Raw genomic sequence first — 21466 nt, 5'->3', positions numbered from 1 at the left:
TCAATATAATTCATTTACCCAATAATACAATTCATTTACCAGTTTTATTCATGTGCTCAGTATAATTAAGTCTTTTGAAATGAATATATTTGTAAAGATTCATTGGGTTTCTTTACGGAAAGCATTAAGATGTCTCAGTTAAGTCAAAAGAAAAATAGGGACTATTGTCTTATAGATTAGCTTTTCATAATAACTTCTATCATTTCCCCCTTCAAGATACCTTCAGAATTGATACTAATATTGGCTTGTAGTTTTCTAGTACAAGTATTCAATTGAAATGGCAGGTTGTTTTATTTTACAACATGCTAATGGGTAAAAATTTGGGGAAAATATGGGGCAAAATTCAACACAGAAAGCCTATAGATCACTGACCATTGGAAACTGAACACTTTAGTTACTAATACTGTATACCCCAATTCAGTCATTTAAAAAACTCTTAGGCACACGTATTTGCAGAAGAAAAGCAGGATTGAGAAACCTCAAGCCCAGGTAAAGATGTGTTAAAGGTAAAGGTAAAGATGTTACTGGGCAAAACGGGATCTTACTGATTGGTGGCACCTGCAAAAGTCACATGTATGGCATTTTTCAAGCCCTGGCAATCAGCTGATCCCCAGGACTTGATTTGTGCTGTTCTTCCCACCTATCAACCACGTTAAGTGGGCTCAGTTGGGTCCAGTTTCTCACCCCCTGGCTAAAGCTTTCTCATACACTCAACCGCTTCAGAAGGTACTGCTTCAGTTAAATACAGTCATCTGTGTTAGAGAGTAGCAAATTTCTCTACTTCAGTACCATGCCAGTTTCTGTTCTGCTCTATCTCCACATTAATCTACTAAAGAGAACAAATCTCAAATCACATATTTAAATTTGAGGTGTGTGCTGAATAGATCACTGGTGATCTGGAAAGTTGCCCTGCTTTGGAGCCTCACCTTTAGGTGTGCATCAAAACGTCACTTTGGGAAAAACAAACCTTCATGTCTCCCCATTCATTATTATGGGAAAATAAAAACCAGCTACAACTTTGTTACCTTTTGACATATATGGCTGAAATATTCAAGCATGACACCTGCTCCTGAGTGGATGAACCCTGATAAGTGTCAGACAAACAGCTTTGGTGTTTCTTTTCTGTGGGCTGCTTTCAAATTTTGAAATACAGAAAAAAAGAGTAGTTTATAACATTTTAATTTTTGAGAAGAATTTGCAGGAAGGCTAGCTCATTCTGAGGGAATAATGCCAAATTTCAGAAGGATAGGGCAGTGATTTTCCTGGAAACAGGGGTCCTTTACAGTTCTGGAAGGATAAAAAGGATTCATTTATTTTTCTATTGTTTTGTGGGGGAAATGTATGAGAATACCACAGAGATGTTCCTAAGTAAGAGGCTTGCCAAATTTCAGAAAGATAGGTACAGCAGTTCTTTGTTTTGTTCAGCTTTGGAGCAGAAAACTGAAAGGGGATTTGCTTCCCTCCTGGTGGTTTGGGGAAGAATTTGCATGAAAACAGCATAGATTGTAAATGTGACCCTTAGACAAGTAACCTAAAATGTTGCAGAAGGATTGGTGCAGGAGTAATGAATAAAAAAACAAGTTTGTGAGATTGGTTGGTTTTATTTTTCTGCCCACAGACAACAGACATTCCTTCCACATGCACAGTGATTGGGTGTCAAAAGAAGAACTGAGAAAATATTATTCCCTGACTGGGCAGTCAGAGTCTGTCTGAGTTTTCTTGGATCCCCTAAACTCTGTTGTGACCCTGAAAATTCAGGAACTACCCTTCTCAATTTGGGATGCCATGACAGACACCTGCATCATCCTGCGACAGCCCCAAATATCTCAATTTTTGCTCAGCATTTGGTATTCATCCAAGTCAAGTGCACACAACTAATTTAAATATATCTCTCAATACAGATTTCCATGCATATTTTCCTCTAAAAATAGAATTTTTGATATATTTAAATAGCCAAACACTGCAATGCACATCCAGCGAAGTACAATATCCAATGGATAGTCAAGTTCCAATCCATATATTAGCAAGAGAGGTTCAGATCAGGTCATTTCCTATTGGAATTTACAAAGATGAATTTCTTCACCATCTAAAATCTCTGTGCTTCATCCTTTGTACTCAGGGATCCATGAATAAATACCTTATTTTTCCCTGTTGTATTTCTGAGCAGCATTCAAGTGCAAAACATGTGCGTAGTGAGGAAATTGAGAAATATATGCTAATGTAAGAACTGCATGTTTTCCTTTAAATATAGAGCTATAGTAGACATTCCACCACCCGTAACATTAAAGAGCTTAGTTTTCCATCATTACCTGTAGATGAAGAATAATCTTCCTAGCAGTGTGGCAATTGGGTAAAATGTAGATGTCTGTTTATTATTCCTATAGTTGTTCCTCCTTTGTAAATAAGAAGCTGCTACCTGATTATTTTAAAGATGGGTTTTATTTAAACAGAAGGCTCAGCAGTAGTTCTAGATTTTGTAGTCTGCTGTCATCGACTGCAGGATATTTGCCATTAGAATCACAGTACATACAAAGACAAGCCCAAATTTAAAATGCCCAAATACAGATACCAGAACACTGCAGAGGAAGACTATAGATAATTAACATTTATTAGCAATTTGTTTCATGGGTAAGCTTGAGTGTGAGCTATGTGGAAGGAAAATGCTTCAAAAACTCAGGAAATGTAAAAATAAATATATGAGGAAAAGAATAGGACTTTTTTCAACTTACTTTCAACTTCATTCCATCTGTTAGCAATGGTGAGATGTAACAATTTAAGATCACAGCAGAAAGCAAGCAGCATAGATTATGCAAGTTATGGTTAGAGATGAGTTAGACAAGTGGAATGAGACTGTTTTACCAGAGAGAAGGTTGCAGGGGAAAACGGGGGTGTGGGGTTTTTTTTTGTCCTTACTGGTGAAAACAATAACTTTTAAGTCATCATTTTGATTCTTCTCAGCATTCCGCCCCCCACCCCACCTGCCCTGAGAGTCTGAAACATTATTTTGGAATTTCACAGGACCCAAAAATAAAAATAAAAATCTTAAATCTGTTTAAAAAGGAAAGTTACAAATGACCCTTGTGTGTCTTGTTGCATAATATGCAAATGAAGTCTTTACCATTGTTTGCAATGCATGCTGTCAAATATGTTAGCTTTGCAGATTATTTCACTTTGAATGGATGAAAAGCGTGAAAGAATCTTTATTGTGCTTCTGCCTCTCTCTGTTTTTCTTTCTTTCTTTCTTTTTTTGAATGAGGTTTTTGTTCCATTGAAGGTACAATAATTGCTTCAGATAAGAATGGAAAACGTGATGTGACATTGATATTCTCAGATAAATATAAATGATATAACACTTAATGGTGTTCACGGCGCAATTTTCACTGCAGCTGACGTTCAGAATTGATTCTAGTTTTCCAACAAAACTCAAATCTATTCCAGGCCCACAAGCAAACTTGCTGGTCCATTTTTATTTTATTTTCAGGCTTTCCAATGGAAATATAAATAGTTAATGATGCAGGGCAACCTAGGTATCTCCTGATATATCACTTATAGCCTTTGCAATGGATGATGAAATTTAACCTGGGTGGTTTTAGACTATTGAAAAAGAATGGAATATCTCTGTACCAAAAAAGGGAGCAGATTATGACAAGGGAAAGATCAATAATTAATCCACCTTATATTAAATATCTCCAGATAAGGACCTGTTTTTGAAAAGGAAGAAATGAAAAACAAAAATATATAATACAGCCAGAGAAAAAAATTGCCCCTGAAAAGCTATTGTCTATGGTGGGAAAGCTTTTTTCAAAGATATATGGAATATTGCCAAACCTTAAGAAATAACTCAATATATGATAAAGCATGAATTATGAGAAAAGGTCTGTTATTTTCTGTTTAATGAAGGTTCTTTGCCTTAGTTAGTATGAATTATAAATAATAATAATAATAATAATAATAATAATAATAATAATAAAAAAATGGTCATGCAATATCACTGGATGCTACAGAGCATCAGTAAAATGGTGATGGAAGATGTTGGAAATGGTATCTTTTTTCTCATGTGGTGGAAGTGCCAAAAAGCACTTTTCCATGGTAGGAAAAGTTAATGAAAAAATGTCAGTTACATAGCATCCTGAATCCTTAATACTGGTAAGTGCGCAAGGGCAGGGGAGTACCAGGCAGGTGTCTATATATAGCCACCTTAGCAAGCAACTTCCAATAAATTATGGAAAGGTACCTGAAATCCCAAACAATCCCAAACAAGGTACCTGAAATCCCAAACAAAGCGGTTTTAATTAGGAACAGCTAGGAACATTATCTTTATACTACAAATTTACGTAGAATACGCATGTATGGCACCAAAATCTAAGAACAAACTTTACAGAAAGTTAAGGATGCTTACAAATCGATCCTCTGTAAATCTGTGCAAGTCCCCACTGAGTTCAATGAGGTTTACTCTCATGTAAGCATGTACTCTCATGTTGCAGTTTAAGTTACATTGAAATAAATTAGGCTTACACTGTGTTCTCATGAGCATTTACTTGGAAATATGGTCAAAGGAACTTAGTGGAACTTACTTCCAAGTAAACATGTATAGGTTGCAATCGTGCTTTAAATGCCACTGAACCCCCTGAGACTCACAACTGCATAAAACATCTGGGAACACCATTCTATGGTGCTTAAATCTCACCAATTCATCTCTTAATTGGGTCCCTTCAAAGTTGCTTTCAAAAACCCACCATGCTAATTAGGATTAAATGCACTTCCATTCGTTTACTTCAGTTTGTATTTTTTCTCCTTCTCCTTTGCAACCCCTCCTTGTGTGTTTTGGAGAGGATAACCCTAGTATTTTTGAGCAGTGGCTAGAAAAGCTAAAAATACCTATCACCCAAATAGATTGTTAATTGGTTAACAAATCACATGTTGTCCCACTTTTCATTTAAGAAGCATGATTCTTACCCTGCTCCTTTTATACTCACACAAGTGAGGGCGACTGGGCTGATATATAACAGCAGGGTTCATCCAACAAACCTGCCTGTGCACACTCCAGGTTGAAAATTTTCAGGACATATATTTTGTGTAAAGATCCCAGTTTTATTACAGAAGCTTAATGATCACATGTAAACGCAGGCTTGGAATCTGCCTAGAGAATGAAGCACATGCAGATATATACTTATCTTGGATCTTGGGCAACACCACCTGGCTCAAACCCCACCACCTATTTTAACTTCATGAAAATGTACTGGGGAAGGAGGGGTGGTCCCTGTTTGCCCATCCTGCCCTGCTGTCCAGTGTCCAGCAGGGGAGTCCTTTCAGGTCCCAAGAACATCAGATAAACCATACACTGAGCTAGATTGCAAACGAGGTGATTGGTCAGAGGCCCTTCACTGAAGGGTGACTCATTAGTGACCACCAAATTACCAGTCTGCCCTAAACTCCAAGTTGAGGCAGTAAGATAAAACTAGTTAGAGGCAAATCATTCCTCCCTCGCCAAATCAGAACATAGCAGAGAAGGTGAAAAAAGTACACCTGAAGGCAGATCAGGGACACTGCTCCCCCATCCTATTCGCCCCTCAGTAGTGACTTAATTGGCAGATCACTAAGGATGATGCATCAAGAGTGGTGCTGACAAGCTGGAAATGAGTAGTGAGAGATGCTGTTAATAAATGAACTACTGTAGGTGGATGCTCAGAAGTTCAAAATATGCTGTCTCTTCTTCATTCATTCAGTATCATAAGTAGAAAATGTTAACACTATGATATTTGCCAGCAAACCAACTATCATCTGAATCTATTCTTAGCAATGCCATTTTTTGGAGAGATACTGCAGGTGGTCAAAGGTTTAATCTTGTTTATCACTGACTTGCAAACATGTGAGCGACAAAAATAGCCAGCTTAAAAGGACAGGGTGAAAAAGGTAGAGACTAAAAGTCACGAGATTTAGCCAAACTTGAAGTAGAGTGAATCTCACTCATATTTTCACACACATATCCCAATTAATTTCCTCTCTGTCAACTGGGAAACAATTAACTTAAGACATAAAGTAAAAAAAAAAATTCTTAAATAGCTCATTTACAAACCAATAATCTTACAAATGTCAGGAAGACGCATTAAAAAAGGTGAAAAGATACCATAATAAAAGCACATTAAGTAAGAATGCAGAGGCTACTAAGTGGGAAATAATCTATTCTTCTGTAATATCCCTGACCTGGGCTCCACAAACAATTAGTTGAGGCCTTTTGAACTGGGTGAATTCATATACCAAACTTCTCCAGTTCAAATTTCACTATTTGTAATGCAGACTTGGATAAAATAACTCTCATTCCTATTATGCTGGGAGATGACTAGGCTAGGCTCAACCAATAATTTTGTGGTATTATGTATCAGAATAAGCCCCGATGAACACATTTGAACTTGCTTCTGAGCAGACATGTTAAAGTGCAATCCTATATATGTCTGCCTTTCTATGTTTATGTATTTACTTAAGACATAATCTGCAGTAGAAGCCTTACTGGATACAGTGGTGCCCCGCAAGACGAATGCCTCGCAAGACGAAAAACCCGCTAGACGAAAGGGTTTTCCGTTTTTCGAGGCGCTTCGCAAGACGAATTTCTCTATGGGCTTGCTTCGCAAGACGAAAACGTCTTGCGAGTCTTGCGATTTTTTCGGCTTCCCCCCCTTTTTCTAAGCCGCTAAGCCGCTAATAGCCATTTAGCCGCTTTGCCGCTAATAGCGGCTAAACCGCTAATAGCGCTAATCCGCTAAGCCGCTAATAGGGTTGCTTCGCAAGACGAAAAAACTGCAAGACGAAGAGACTCGCGGAACGGATTCTTTTCGTCTTGTGAGGCACCACTGTACACTAGTCCAAAAGCTACACAATAAATTTATTCTTTAACAAAAGCATCACAGAAAAGTCCTGGCTCCACATGGATAGAACTATGTTCAGTGCCACCTAGGGTGTATTGTATAGTATATGACATTATCCAAACAATATTTACCCCAAGTTTATTTACAGTGTAGTTAAAACACACACACACAAAATACAATTCAGTTCAAATGAATAAGCAAATAGCACAGTTCACATAATTCCTCTTACTGATTTCAATGGATTTTACTCCAGCAAAGTGAGTATAGGATTGCAGCCTAGCTGTAGTTTGCATTGCCTATACTTTTCATAGCATCTAATCTGCAGCTTTTAAGAACACAGCAGCAGGGACACAGATACTTTCATCTTAAAAAAAACCTTTTAGAAAACTCATTCATCTTCCAGGCCTACAGAGTATTTCTGAGACGATGCATCCTGCTTGTCAAAGCTATCGAAGGGCATCTGCCTCTGTGATGGCTAAATGGCTTTTCCTGCAATGGATGTGAACCATCTCAAGATAATCTCTTTGAGGGAAAAAAAAAATGGAAATGCTGTAATCTTTATCCTCTCAGGGGCTATGAGCTTCCCACTAATAGCACCAAATTTAGACTAAGTTATTTGAGATAATCTCAAAGAGAGGATCCAGATGTTAAAATATACTTGTAAGAGAATGATTGATAAATGTGTACAAGGTCATTGTGCTGAAAGTGGCAAGATTACAAAGATGCTGTTGCTTTCCCTTTTCTTCTTCCTCTGGCTCTATCCTCCTTCCGAGGTTTGCAAAAACTATGAGGCAGAGATGTTTAACTGTCTCTGTGTGTGACTTGTAGAAGTGATATTCCACTAGAGCTGAACTGGATTTTGGTGAGTTTTGATTTATCATTTAAAAAATCTGCATTTCTAGCAATGGAAAATCCTTACCCAAGCTGCTGTACAATATCATAAGTGCAATGAAAGTGTTTCTCTGCTTTTTGTCCAAGTAACAGTCCTCCTCTGCCTCCCACCAGCACTGCCTATACCCACATGGGCTGGAGATAAATAAATAATCCTAATTTCATTCATGATGTGCAGACTGAAATGATTTTCAGTATAACAACTTGTATGAAACAGTTACATATTTAAAAACAGTTAGAACAATTGCATATATACAATTTTTAAAAAACAAAAACAAAACAAAAACCAGGCAATTATAAATATTAAAACAGTTGAAAACAATAGCACATACACAATATCAATACCAGTCCAAGACAGGTACCAAGTAAGATAAAAATTTTTTAGAAGCCTCTCCGACTTCAGATGTTACTGAGAAATAGAGCTGTATGGTGATGATACCTTGTCTCAGTGTAGCGTTTACAGAGAGTAGCTCTAAGTAAGTCCTACTAAATTTAATGGTGCTTACTCCTAAGTAAGTGGGTTTAGGATTACAGCCTAAGCTTTGACTCGAATGGGTGAAAGGTGTCCTCTGGATATTGTTGGAAAAGCATGACTAATGGTCATGGATGACAGGAAATGGAGTCCAATAACTTGAGGGCATTATATTGGTTAATGCTGATGCAGACAATCCTATTATGTGCAATGGAATGAAGCTCACATAATTGCTTTTAAGTAAATAAGGTTTTCGCTATAATGCAACAATTTCAACAAAATGCTTACATCGTCTCCAGTACATATGAATAATTTGCAGGTAACATTAAAAGCAAACACAGAAACAACCAACCAAACGAAATAACAACAACCCTATTCATCTTTGGTTAAATGACAGATGATAACACCAATGAGGTATAATCCTCAAAAAGAAATCTTTCATTTACATACAACCCTTGCTTCAGTTTACTACTTTGAGTGAATACTGATGGCCAGTTTATGTGACTGAAAAGCATATGACCAAAAAATCAAATTGAAAGCATGCAAAAATTCACAAAAAATGAATAAAAAAATCCCAGAGCCACATAATGAAACAAACAACACCAGTGGCATAGCTTGTCCTAGATTTAGGAACTTATATCAGAGCCCCACCACCACCACCTTACAGTACAAGAGCCTCCAGACAACCCCAGACAGGTGGCAGAAACGATGGACAGGCAGCCGCAAGGTGTGTTGTGCTAAAGCTGCAGTTACACACCACCATGTTCATTAAATGCTTAACACCTCCTGAAAGTAAGTGTGCTGAGAGTGGCAGGAAGCTCAGCTACTCAGATTCTACCTGAGAAGAGAAAGGGCAGGCTGCTTGAATGTCTTCATTGGCCCCCAAACCCTCAAGATGGCATCTGATAGCTAAGGTTGCTTATACTCTCTGTGAACGCACTTTCAGGAATTACTTGAAGCTAAGTTTAATAGGTGTGTGTAGACTCAGCCTCAGCGCCGAAAGGCACCTTGCCTTCTTGCTCATCTGCTCCAGCCAGCCAGCAAACCAGCTACCCCAAAGCAGACTACTACTGTGGGTGGTAGGAAGGCAGGCAGTGTGTGAAAACACTGGTGCGTGGCATTTGGGTGAAGAGTAGCCCTGACCATCTATCAAAGGAAGAAGAAGAAGAAGAAGAAGAAGAAGAAGAAGAAGAAGAAGAAGAAGAAGAAGAAGAAGAAGAAGAAGAAACCATTTTGCCACATCTTAGTTGGAACTGGCCCAGCTGTTATAGGTACAACACACCAGGAAGCTTCTCACCATAATGTACCTTGGAATGAACAGGCCTTGGAACTGTGAAAGTCCTGCATGTGGTATGTCATTTGCACTAAGCAATCTCTCCTTTTGCCTATTATTGTTTTTGAATTTTGTGATTTTTAAAATTTATACACACATAGTTTTGAAACGTTTTTGGAAAATGTTCTGGAGGTTCCTATTACAGCTCACAGGAGCATGTGGCTGTAATCCTGAACACAGTTACCTGGGAACAAGTCTCATGCACATTAGTGGAATTTGTGAGTAGACATGCATAGGACTGTACTGTTGATCAAAAATGATGGAGTATCCTCTGTTAACCAGCAGAAAATGCTTGTGTAAAAGAGTCCTTAATTTGGACCAGTTGATATCTAGAATGGATGATAATAAAGTCCTATTAAAAGAAAAATAAGTGGTTTGAGGCCAAGATACCGTATTTTTCGCCCTATAGGACGCACTTTTTCCCCTCCAAAAATGAAGGGGAAATGTGTGTGCGTCCTATGGGGCAAATGCAGGCTTTCGCTGAAGCCTGGAGAGCGAGAGTGGTTGGTGCGCACCGAGCCCTCTCGCTCTCCAGGCTTCAGGAAGCTATCCACAAGTCTTGCAAGCCCGGCAGGAGGTCCCGCGGGCTCGCAAGGCTTGCGGGCAGCAGCCTGCAGCCCAAAAGCTCGGGGGACAGCGGGGAGGCGCAGCGCCACCACCCCGCTATTCCTCGACCTGGTCTGGAGGCTGGGGGGGGGGAGAAGCAAGCTTGCTTCTCCCCCCCGCCAGCCCCACAAACTCGGGGGACAGCAGGGCAAGCCGCTGCCCCACGGAGGCTAGAGAGGCTGTCCCTGAAGGCAGAAGAGGGAGACGGAGCACTCGGTCTCCCTCTTCTAGCTTGGGGATGGCTGCGCAAACCTAGGGGGGGGGAAATAATTTTTTTCCCCTTGATTCCCCCCCCCCCAAAAAAACTAGGTGCGTCCTATGGGCCGGTGCGTCCTATAGGGCGAAAAATACGGTACTTCTTCACTATGCTGTCACAATTTAGGCACAAGAGAGACAAATGCTTTTATGAAGAAACCTTGGGCTGTGCAAATGTTTGTGGATGTTGTCATGTTATTGTTGTAGGGATTTTTTTTTAAAGCCACCTCATACCTTATTCCTGCCACTTTTACTGATGCAAACGATTCCCCCCCCCCCATATATGTGAATACTAAGTAATGGTTTTGAGTGCACCACCTGGAGCTGTAAGCTTACATATTCTTAGACTCTACAGTAATTAGTTTCTGACTGTCAACCACATCTTTATTATTTACACAAGCAACAGTGTTTAATTCACATCAAGTCTCATTTCTGTTTCAGTCTAAGCAAGCTGTGGAACAGGCAGCTTCACAGTGCACTGTAAACAACAGATAGCCCAGCTGCTCCTCAGAAGGAAGTTTTTAATTTCTTCTTATTAGAATTGCTCACAGCTAATTAAAAATAAACTTTGAAGATTGACATTTTTAAACAGGCCCCATATTGCATCACTCTGGTGGGCACTTTGCTTTCAACAAAGTAGTTTCTAGACACAGAAAATTCACCTAAGTACTCACATTTCATGCCATATATGGCTTTCAGGACTGTTTAAGTCCTTTGTGCACATATTTATAGGACTAATGAATATAATGGCCATGTTTACATGGTAGGAAAGAGACTGTGCACATCAACTTTGCACTGAAAAACAGAAACAGAAGATTCATAAAGCAAATTTGCAAATTTTATGCCTGCTTCACTTTAGAAAGGTGATATCCAACTATCATACTCGGAGTAAACCCATTGAAATCAGTGGGCTACTTAAGTCCTTGGATTTCAGTGGGTCTCCTCCACGTATGACTAATGTTGGATATTACACAAAGAGAATTAATTTCAGTGAGGTCATTTTGCAAAATACCATGGTTAACTACTATAACGGGGTTATACTGTTAAAAGCACACAGGGTACACCATTCAGGTTTTTAATGTTTGTAATTTGACAGCGCCATTTATCATTAGGTACCTGTTAATGAGCCATTGCAAAAACTGCAGAATTGCAGTGAGGAAGGAGTAGATGCAGATCACACTACGTGGAAAACAAAATATGTCTCAGGTTACGTGCAGCTCCTATCATCCACCCAGGGTCCTCCTTCAATCATTTTAAATGCACCATTAAGTAACACTGAAGGGATTGGAAGACGTGTCCCTGATTGTAAAAATGGCTCTAATATTTCAGGAAGTGCGATGGCACAGTATTAGCCGTACTCCTTGTCAAATGGGTCACTTATTTTTTCATAAACACAGACCTTAGCAGTTGAAAGTCAAAAATCTTCCTCCCCAAATGTCAAAAATGCCATATTCATGGGACTTGGGAAACAAGGTATAATTGTGTGTGGTGAAAGCAGATTAATATAAAAGTGATCCAGTCGTCGACCTCCTTCATTTCATTAAAATTGGGTTCCTGGAAATAAAATGACTTGCTTGAAGCAAAGCTTTAATAAATCTCCAACTAACTATAGATTGCATTAATTTTTCAGGGGCGACTTATCTCCCAACTTTCACTGCATATTATGCGTATCTGGCCTCAAAGAGAGAGATAAACTAGTAAGGAGATGGGGCAGGGAAGATGAGAAACAAGTTCTAAGCACTACTCTTTGCAGGTTCTGATTACTTACTTGGTATTGGTGACAGGTGCCTTTCCAAACTAGTTTATCTGTGTGGTTCTATTATAACCAGCAACTTTCAGACAATTTTGTTCCAGTCACTGAACTAACATTATGCACTGAATGGTGTTGTCAACTGAAAGCTGGAAAAAGGTAGAGAGAGACAGATGTAGCCCAGCTATAGCCCCATTGTGGGCCCGGGGCAGTGGAGTTGTAGGCTTTGGGGCTAAGGCATGTACAGTATAGTTGCTTTAAACACAGGATTTAAACAGGCCACAACTTTATTGATGTTAGCAGGCTTTGGTACAGGCACTGGGTGTTTATCCTGAATCAACCAACCTGTGTGCTGGCTGACAATTTTGGCAGGGTTAACCAAGGTTAAGGATCACCCTATGATGTACATAAAATCGGGACAACCCCTCCAAAATCACATATATTTTTTTAGCAGGTGCTATGGCCCAGCAGCCCTTATCTGGGTGTCCAGAGAGAAGTATCTCCCCCTGGATCCCTTTAAAAGGGAGACCCTGATCCCTTGGAGCAGCATGCTTAGTAAAAGCTAAAGGTAAAGGTCCAGTTGCGGATGACTCTGGAGTTGCGGTGCTCATCTCGTTCTATAGGCCGGCATTTGTCCGCAGACAGCTTCCGGGTCATGTGGCCATCATGACTAAGCCACTTCTGGTTAAGCCAGAGCAGCACACGGAAACACTGTTTACCTTCCCGCCGGAGCGGTACCTATTTAACTACTTGCACTTTAACATGCTTTTGAACTGCTAGGTGGGCAGGAGCTGGGACCGAACAACGGGAGCTCACTCCTGAGTAGCAAGATCACTGTTATTCACAATGGAAGATTAGCACCTGGCACATTCCACTTTATGTACACAGGAATTTAAAAAGTCCTGTTGAATTTCTTGCCCTCCTTGCTTTAAGCAAGTCTTCCTGAAAAGTCAGGCTGTGAAGTGCTGTTTTTTTAGCCTAAATCCTTAGGTCTCATGTGCCCTTAATCGGCTCAAAGTAATATTAATAATTCCTGGTCCCAGCCTAGATCTTTACAGGTTCTCTGCAGTTGTGGTTCGCTGTCAAAAAAGGAAGGTAGGAATACTTTAGAAGTGTTTTAAAATAAAACCTCTTCAGTAATCCAGGAATAAAGCAAAAGCTGTTACCAGATGTAGTACAGCAAAATATCAGTATTATATATCACAAAGGTGGTGTTGGAGGAACTGCTCCATTTCAATGCTTCCAGGAGAGGCTCCACAGGACAAGTCTGGTAGGTATTGCTTAAATGTTCTATTACTATTATTATTATATTATGATGATCTTTCCTTGCTACAAATTGGAGCTGAGTGCCCCTTTTCCATTTCATGTCAATTTTGTCTCACCAATTTTTGGATGTCATCAGACTTCCCTGAATGCTGATTATTTTGAATTTGACCTTGACATATAAATTGTATATAGAAAGAAAAGCTCCTGAACTGCAAGTCAGTGTTGATGCAATAAAAATATGTGTCAAGTTCTTCAAATTGCCACAGTCATAATCAGTAGTCTAATATTCCTAAGATCATAGTACATTTAAACTCTATAACTAAACTGAATGGCAGATCTGACTGTACATTAGAAGAGATTATAAGTCAGGTAAAAGGGCAAATGAGACCATCTTAAACAGCATGAACTACAATCCTGTGATGTAACCTCGTCAACTCGCATATTTCAGTAAAGTTAAATCTGAGTGATTCCTGACATGTTAACTAAAATTTATAAACTGTAATGAAAAATCATTGGAACAGTAACCTACCTGAATGTGACCAAGCCTACACTGAACATTCATCCCTTCAATATATCAGTGATTTTAGGGGTGGGGCCAGAAATCCTCTTGAATATTAGGAGGGGCAAACATTTGGGTGTGGTCTTCTCTATCTTCCAATGTGTGCAGGGGCTGAAAATGGAACACCCATGTGAAATGGTTGCTGCCTGTATTAGATTATGAACATTCATTTTTAAGAGATGTACAATGCTTAGAAAATTTTAGGCACTTTCTGACTGGATGGTGATGGTACATGGGTTTTCAATGACACACACACATTTGTTTGTTTTTCAGCAGGACTAGTGCAAGAAGACTTTAAAATGTTGGCACTAGTAGGGGGAAAACCCATTTGGCTTCTACTCCAGCTAGCAAAATGTCTGCTTGATCTGCTGTATGCATGCAAACCAAAGTAGCATTTGAATATAAAAAAAAGATTACCAAAGGAAAATCTATTCCTTAATTTAGCATATGCAGCCAAAATGTAAAATGAAAAACATAACTGCAAAGTATCCAGATTATATCACTATTTTTTATAATTAGGCTCTCAAGATAGGCAAATCGCTTTGAAGAGGAATTGATTCTATAAGTCACAAAATTAAATAACTATTTCTTAAATAAAAGACAATTACTTGAATGTTTTTATGACCATGATCAGAAAAAACCCATGTATAAACTGGTAGCTAGGGAGTTAAACATTTTGTATTAGCTATTGAGACCCGTTTTTTCCTGTTTAAAAATATTGTCTGCGAGATACTTTGATGCATGTACAGAAAGAGAATAAATTCTCTGTTGAATAAGGACAGCACGTGGAGCTTTCAACTCCCTTTGGAGTTGGTCTAGGAATTTTTCATATTCTGATCCTCTTCAAAAGAAATATCAAAGTGTCTCTGCGGACATCCAGAATTTTACTGCTTTTTCCCATTGTCATTGTGCCTCCAGGGGTATTTACCATTGGATTATCTCCATAGCTTGATCAGCCCAATATTCCTTCATCTCTTTCCTGTTCTCCTTATGTCTCAATTTAACTTTTTTGAGTTCAATGGGGAAACTGTAAAACTGACAAAGCTGCATTCCGTGAACCCCTTTATGAGTGCTTTGACCTGAGATTGAAGAGAAACTGTAATGACCTCTCCCACTCAGTGGTCATGATCTAGAGCAGCCTTTACTATCCTGGTGCCTTCTAGATGCTTTGACTACAATTCTCATTAGCCCCAGCCAGCACATGGTGAAGCACACATTTCAAAGGCTTATCTAGGGTAGCTACAAGATATTTGTGGGCAGAAACTGATGGGTAGCATAAATATAGTGTTATGAGGGGTTTTTTTTTGGGGGGGGGGTTAGGCTGTATGCCTGAGTCCACTTCTAATTCCTGGATTCTGCACAGATTCAATTTCTGGAATAGCCAGGCTAGCTTCCTGGTGACCTAAGTATGGGTCATTAACGAAGGAAGTGGCTCGGTGCCAGAAGCCAAATGGGTTGGCTTTCCTTCCTCAACTCACTGGTAGTTAGAAAGACAAAGGCCAGGATTGAGAGTTGGTGTGTGTCAGGCAATAGCTGGAAGCAAGCCTGCAGGCTGGCCATGCCTGATTTCTGCTGGAATGCAAGACTGTGGCTATGGGAGAAGCAAGGCCCTCTTGAAATGTTAATGCTGTGAACCCCTCCATCATCAGCTTGGGTTGTATATGTGTGTAAATAAACCATGTATCACAAGGACACCACAGTCTGGGCTGTCCTTCATTCTGAAGGAAACCAAAGCTTGGAGACTCTGGAATCTTGCACTGCTTGGAGCGCTTGCATTTCACAATGATGTTTCTGAGCAAGGACTGTGGTTGGACATGGCACTTACAAAACTGAAGCAAACTCACTTCTCCTTTGACATACATACTAATGGAAAGCAAAGAAAAGAGTGTCAGTCAGGCCACAGCAACCCTTAGCATAAACTTGTACAGTGGAATCAATAGAAGTATGGGATTGAGAAGATAAAGCCATAGAGCTTTGCGTCACATACATATGTAAGAAGGAACAGGGTGAAAAATTAAGAAGAAAGCATCCCTGTAAAAATTGATTGCCATTGCCTTGAAAGGCAATCTAGTTCAATCTCTCACTGGTGACCCTGCTAATTTTTCTTTCATAAAAAGCTACTTCTTCCTTTGCCTTGCAAACTGTTTGAGGTTATACTTCTGTATCACTGTCAAGCAAGCAATTCACCTCATGCCAAATATATGTATTCTTCCCCACTGGTATGAAAGGGTATATTTTTCTCCTGTGCATTGTCAGTCTGTTTGTTTCTTTTCTTAATAGATCATAAAAATATCTCTAAATTCTCTATCAATGTGTCTTTGCTCGCTGTCAAGTGGGAGTTTCTAAATCATCACTCAAGGGGAGGTGACACATTTATTACTCAATTTTTAGGCGGCAACGTGATCCCTTTAACATGCACCCTCATGAGTCAACATGGCAAGATGATACTGTTTATATCAAAATGGATGTAGGGCTGATGTGAGTGCTTTTCAACATCCAGCTTTCAGAGAATTTTGCTGTTACAAACCTCCCAAAATCTAGTTCTAGATTGTACAGAAAAAGGGTGTTATGCCTGTCATGAAGTAGAGATCCTGTGAGCAAGTTTCGCTGGGTGGAACCCCTCAGGCAGGTGGTAACAATTAGTCCCCAAAGTGGGAGCATGTGATGGGGCTGGCTGTTTGCCAGCATTCCCCCACCCCTATAAATATTTGAGTTAACCTGCCAAGGGAGGGAGGGAACACACCGTGTTTTTGACTTGCTGTTTGATGTTCTGTAGCTGGTGCTAGAGAAGAAGCCGATAAAACCTGGTAACACATTCGGTGCCTGATTGATTGATTACTAGCTTGGAGGGAGGACTCTGGAAACTGACCCCCTCCTTGACAAGGCCAAAATAATTTCTTAAAAATTATTTCCTAAAATGAGTGAGGACCTTACTGTAGCACTGTATTAACTGATGCAATAGGTTAATTGCAAACTGATGTGCGAGTGATGCATAAATCATCTGCAAACTCTATGTATCTTCATCGACAACAGCAGGTGGTTGTGTTACTATTATATCCATGTCAAAGAGCAGTGTCAACACAAGGATTTCTACCAAATATAAGGTGTAAGTAAGGTTACTTCCACTACTGTTGTCTTAGTAGTATAAAGAACATTTTGGCTGTTTCTACAAGATCCCCTGCTATGTTTGGCATCAATCTTCTACAGTTAGCAGCTCTGCAGCTTTGTAGTCATATACTGAAACATCCTATGGAATCGCTCAAAAATAGGAAGGGGCTCAAAAAAAGTAGTGAACTACAAAATGCTGCAAATATAGAGGCAAGGAATATGTGCTTGTTCTCCATCTGGCATGCTCATGATTATTTATTTCATGAAATGTATAATACCACCCCTTGCCAGGGTAGCTCCCTAGAACAAAAAGTTAATTTGGTGTTGCTAAAATGCAGCTCTCTGCACCCACTGGATACAGAGTAAAAGTTGTTGCTGTTTACTGAATTTGCATAGGCTGCTCATCATCCCTGGGCAGAACAAAGAATAAGATACAATGTGAAATGCATGGTACAATAATAGCTGAAGTACCAAAACAAAGACAATATAACGCAGCACAAAACTTTCCTTTCTAGCAGAGGAAGCATCAAAGTATTGGCAGCTCAGTTGATAAAACATTGCAACGCCAGAGTTTGGCTTGATTGTTTAAAAAGAAGTTGTTTAATGAAATCCCAGGAAAAGAGCAGATGATCAAGAAGGCACTAGGCAATCCTTTCTGAGGGTGCTATTCCATAGGTGGTCTGCCAGTATCAGAAAGGCCCTCTCCCTAGTTGTCACGTTTGGTCTGCATGACTGTATATGTATTTGTGAATGTTGAGAAGGAAACATGATTGTAGTGTTAGGGCTCATCCACACTTCTGCTTCTGTTGTGCCTAGAAAGCATAGATCCGGGCAAAACCTTCTTTTTAGTGATACATTAAACATCAATCGGGGGAACAAACATCAATCGGGGGAAACCTGAGTTTGAGTTCCCTTCTGAGAGAAGCTGAGTCCCAGACCCAGCAGAATGTTGGACTTCTGCTAGCCAACAGCAGTCAGCTGCACTTTCCCTTCATGGAGTCACACAAACATTGTCAGCAAATGAGGGGCACGTTCAATTCAAGTGATGTTAACAGGCAACACATAAAACCTGAGTTTTCAAAAATTATGGGACCTTTATAACTTTTAAGTGGTCTATCTGAACAGGCTTGCTTTTGTCAAATAGGCCTTGCACAGAGTGCATAGTTCTTTTGATGCTCAACTGTGCAAGATTCAAATTGGATTTTCTTTTTTTGAATTTATAAGTTTCTGGAGTGTGATTGTGTCACTGGAGAGTCCATCCTGTCCGTGAATTGTTTTTTATAACCCACACTATTGAATTGAAAAATGAGCAAGCTTTTATGCCTATTCTCAAAGCTTTTAGGCCGGTGGGTTGAAACCAGAGAAAGTTACACATTGATCTTGCTTGATGGCAAACCACGCCTCTCCGAATGTATTCTTGACAGAAGTTCTATTGCCAGAATAATGCTTGATGTATTCTTTTGTATTGAAGGTTTGCTCTGTTTTTGACTGCCAAAATGTTGTTGGATCATTTCCTGTTATTTCATGTTCTTTGCCTGATCATAACAGCAAAAGCAGAGGAGTGTGTAATGAGATACTTGGTACTCCTCTTGTTGTCTTGTCAAAATGTTCTCCTTCCACAGATACTGGTAATTCATCCCTGGCAAATGTCTTTTCAGATAAATATGCCTGCATGGTAGTTTTTAAAACGTGGATTTTTAAAAAATAGATAAGGTATACTGTCCTTCTTGAAATGTTATTGCATATAGTCCCCCTGGTAAAAATGATTTTGTATGCTGTCCAGTATTAATTAAATAACGGGGGTGGCAAGTGGCATTTAACTTCTTTATCCAAACAGAGTGTGGATTGAAGTGCATCCTCACTCAGATATATAGAACACAGAAAACTGCTGTATAGTGACTCGGATCATGGTCTGTCTAGCTCAGTATTAACTACACTGTATGGCAGTGTCTCCCCAGGGCTTCAGACAAGCATACCCTCCAAGTGTCCTGATTATCCAAGGACAGTCCTGGGATTATGAAAGCCATCCTTGCTTGTGATTTGATCATAGAATGTTCCTCTTTCTCCTGGTGGTTCTGCTGCTGCTGAGCTCAGGGAGGAGGATAAGGTGGCGCTTGTCCCAAGCGCCGAAAAGGGAAAATTCAGTTGTCACTCCATGGCCTCTCTGTTGCCACTGCTCTTGGCCTCCTCCCTTGGGCAGCTCGTAGCAGCACCTGGAAACAAGCAGGCAGAGTAGAGACTGCCAACCTTTGAGGCTCAGCCTCATATGACACACCGGCTCTGAGGGGCAGGCAGGTGGCAGGGCCAGCCCTGGGAGGGAAGTAAGGGGGAGCAGAGAAGAGCAGAGTGCAAGGGGTCTTGATTGGAAAAAAACAAATACCTTGTGTATCCGCGTGTAATCTTGCCCCCTTCTAAAATTTATTCATTGGTGTGTGTTTCTTTTTGTAAATCTACCAAAGATGTAAATAAAATAAAATCAGGATTCAGGGGTTTTCAAAGGAGGGTGTGTGTGCTGTGCCTCATGGGTGAAATGTTGGTGGCACCCACCCTTCTTCTGATAGGAAATGATATGTGGGGGCAGGGACAAATGAATGGGGGAGTCAAGGAGGATCATTTGGGGTGTGTGTGAGAGAAATGTCCCTATTTTCATTTGAGGAATGTTGGAGGGCATGCAAGAGTCTTTCCCATCCGTACCTGAAGATGCAACGAATTCAACCTGGTACCTTTGCGTGTGTTAAGTATGTACTTTTCCATTGCTATTTTCTTATGGTGCAAGTGTGCATAGAATTGCAACTTTAACTAATCTTTCATTCCTTTTAGGTCTCTGGCACTATGAGAACAATTTAAATATAGACTTACCATCCTGTCAGCTACACACTCCTTTAAATAGTAAGTAAAATTTGCTACCATGTTGTACCATCTGTAGTTCCAGTGGAGGCGTGCACCATCTGGCTTTGTTTTGTTGGATGACTCCCAATTATTGAGGCCGGTAGATTGGGACAGCGTGCTTGCACATGTTCAACTAACCACTTGCGTGTTAGGCCCTTCCCCATCTTGGCTAATCTGGATGAGGCAGTTGGATTCTGAATCTGTGCTTGAATGGGGTAATGAGCTGGATGAGAGCCAGTTGATTTAATCTAGATGAGACAGAGACACTGTTCATGGTTTCTTCTTCTCAGGTAGAATTCAACTTGTCTTGGATGGTGTTGCACTCCCCCTGAAAGAGCAGGGTCATAGTTTGGGGGTGCTCTTAATTCCGGCTTTCTTGCTGTAGACACAGGCAGCCGGGGGGGGGGGGGGCTTCATCAGCTTCAGCTGATATCCCAACGATGACTCTATCTGGACAGAGATAACTTTGCAGCAGTTATTCATGCTCCGGCAACCTCTCAGTTGGATTACCACATGGAACTGACTTTTAAGATGGTCTGCAAACTACAGCTGGCCCAAATTAGGGCAGTAAGTCTGCTATTGGGGATTGGCCAATATCAGCACATTACACCATTGTCTCATCATTTGTACAGGCTTCCAGACAATTCCTGGGTTCAGTTCAAAGTGGTGATATCAAACGTTATGGCTATGGGCCAGGATACTTGAAGCACTCTTTGTGGACCTTAAAATCTTTATCGGAGGCCAGGTTTCTCCACCTGAGTGTGGTGCATAATTGCTAGGGGAGAGCACATTCTCTGTGGTGGAAGGCACATTAGGAGCGATTTTGGTGCCATGTGATGACATTTCTCTTCTTTCAGACTTTTACAAAGTATTTTGTCTTCTCATTGCTGGTTTTTAGTGCTGTTTTCTGCTGTTCTGCTATTGCGTCGCTTTGTGCTACTTTTTGTTGATTTTGTGCTGGTGTTGCTTTTATATCAGGATTGTTTGGGTGTTGATGATTGTATTTGCATTTTATAGATTTTAAATTGTGAACTGCCCAGAAGATGCAGTTGATCAGGCAGTTGCTGGAATGGAGGCTGGGAAGGCTACATAAATACTGTATTGCCTACAATCATTTAATCCTCTACAGAGTGGATGTGATCAGTGGTGGAGCTAGCACCTGGGGGCGGGGCGATCTGGTGCACCCGGGGGCGCGATCCAGTGCGCCTGGGACAGACCGCCCCCACTTGCTACGCCCCTAGATGTGATATTGAGATATAGATCAGATTTGGTTATGTTTCATGCTTATCCTACACTAATAATGAACTGTGCAAAAATATACTAGTTACTACAGTATAAATCCTTTTTAAAAAAATGAAGGGCAATATCTAAATCTTTCAAAGAAGTTTGTAAGTAAAATCCATCCAGCAGAATATTGATTCTGCCTTGATTCATTGCAGAAAATATTGCAATCCTAAATATGTTTACACATAAG

The sequence above is a fragment of the Podarcis erhardii genome (genome assembly GCF_964252035.2).
Source record: "Podarcis erhardii genome assembly, chromosome: 4".
Lineage (NCBI taxonomy): Eukaryota > Metazoa > Chordata > Lepidosauria > Squamata > Lacertidae > Podarcis > Podarcis erhardii.
The sequence above is the reverse complement of the archived record's forward strand: the minus strand, read 5'-3'. Positions refer to the sequence as shown.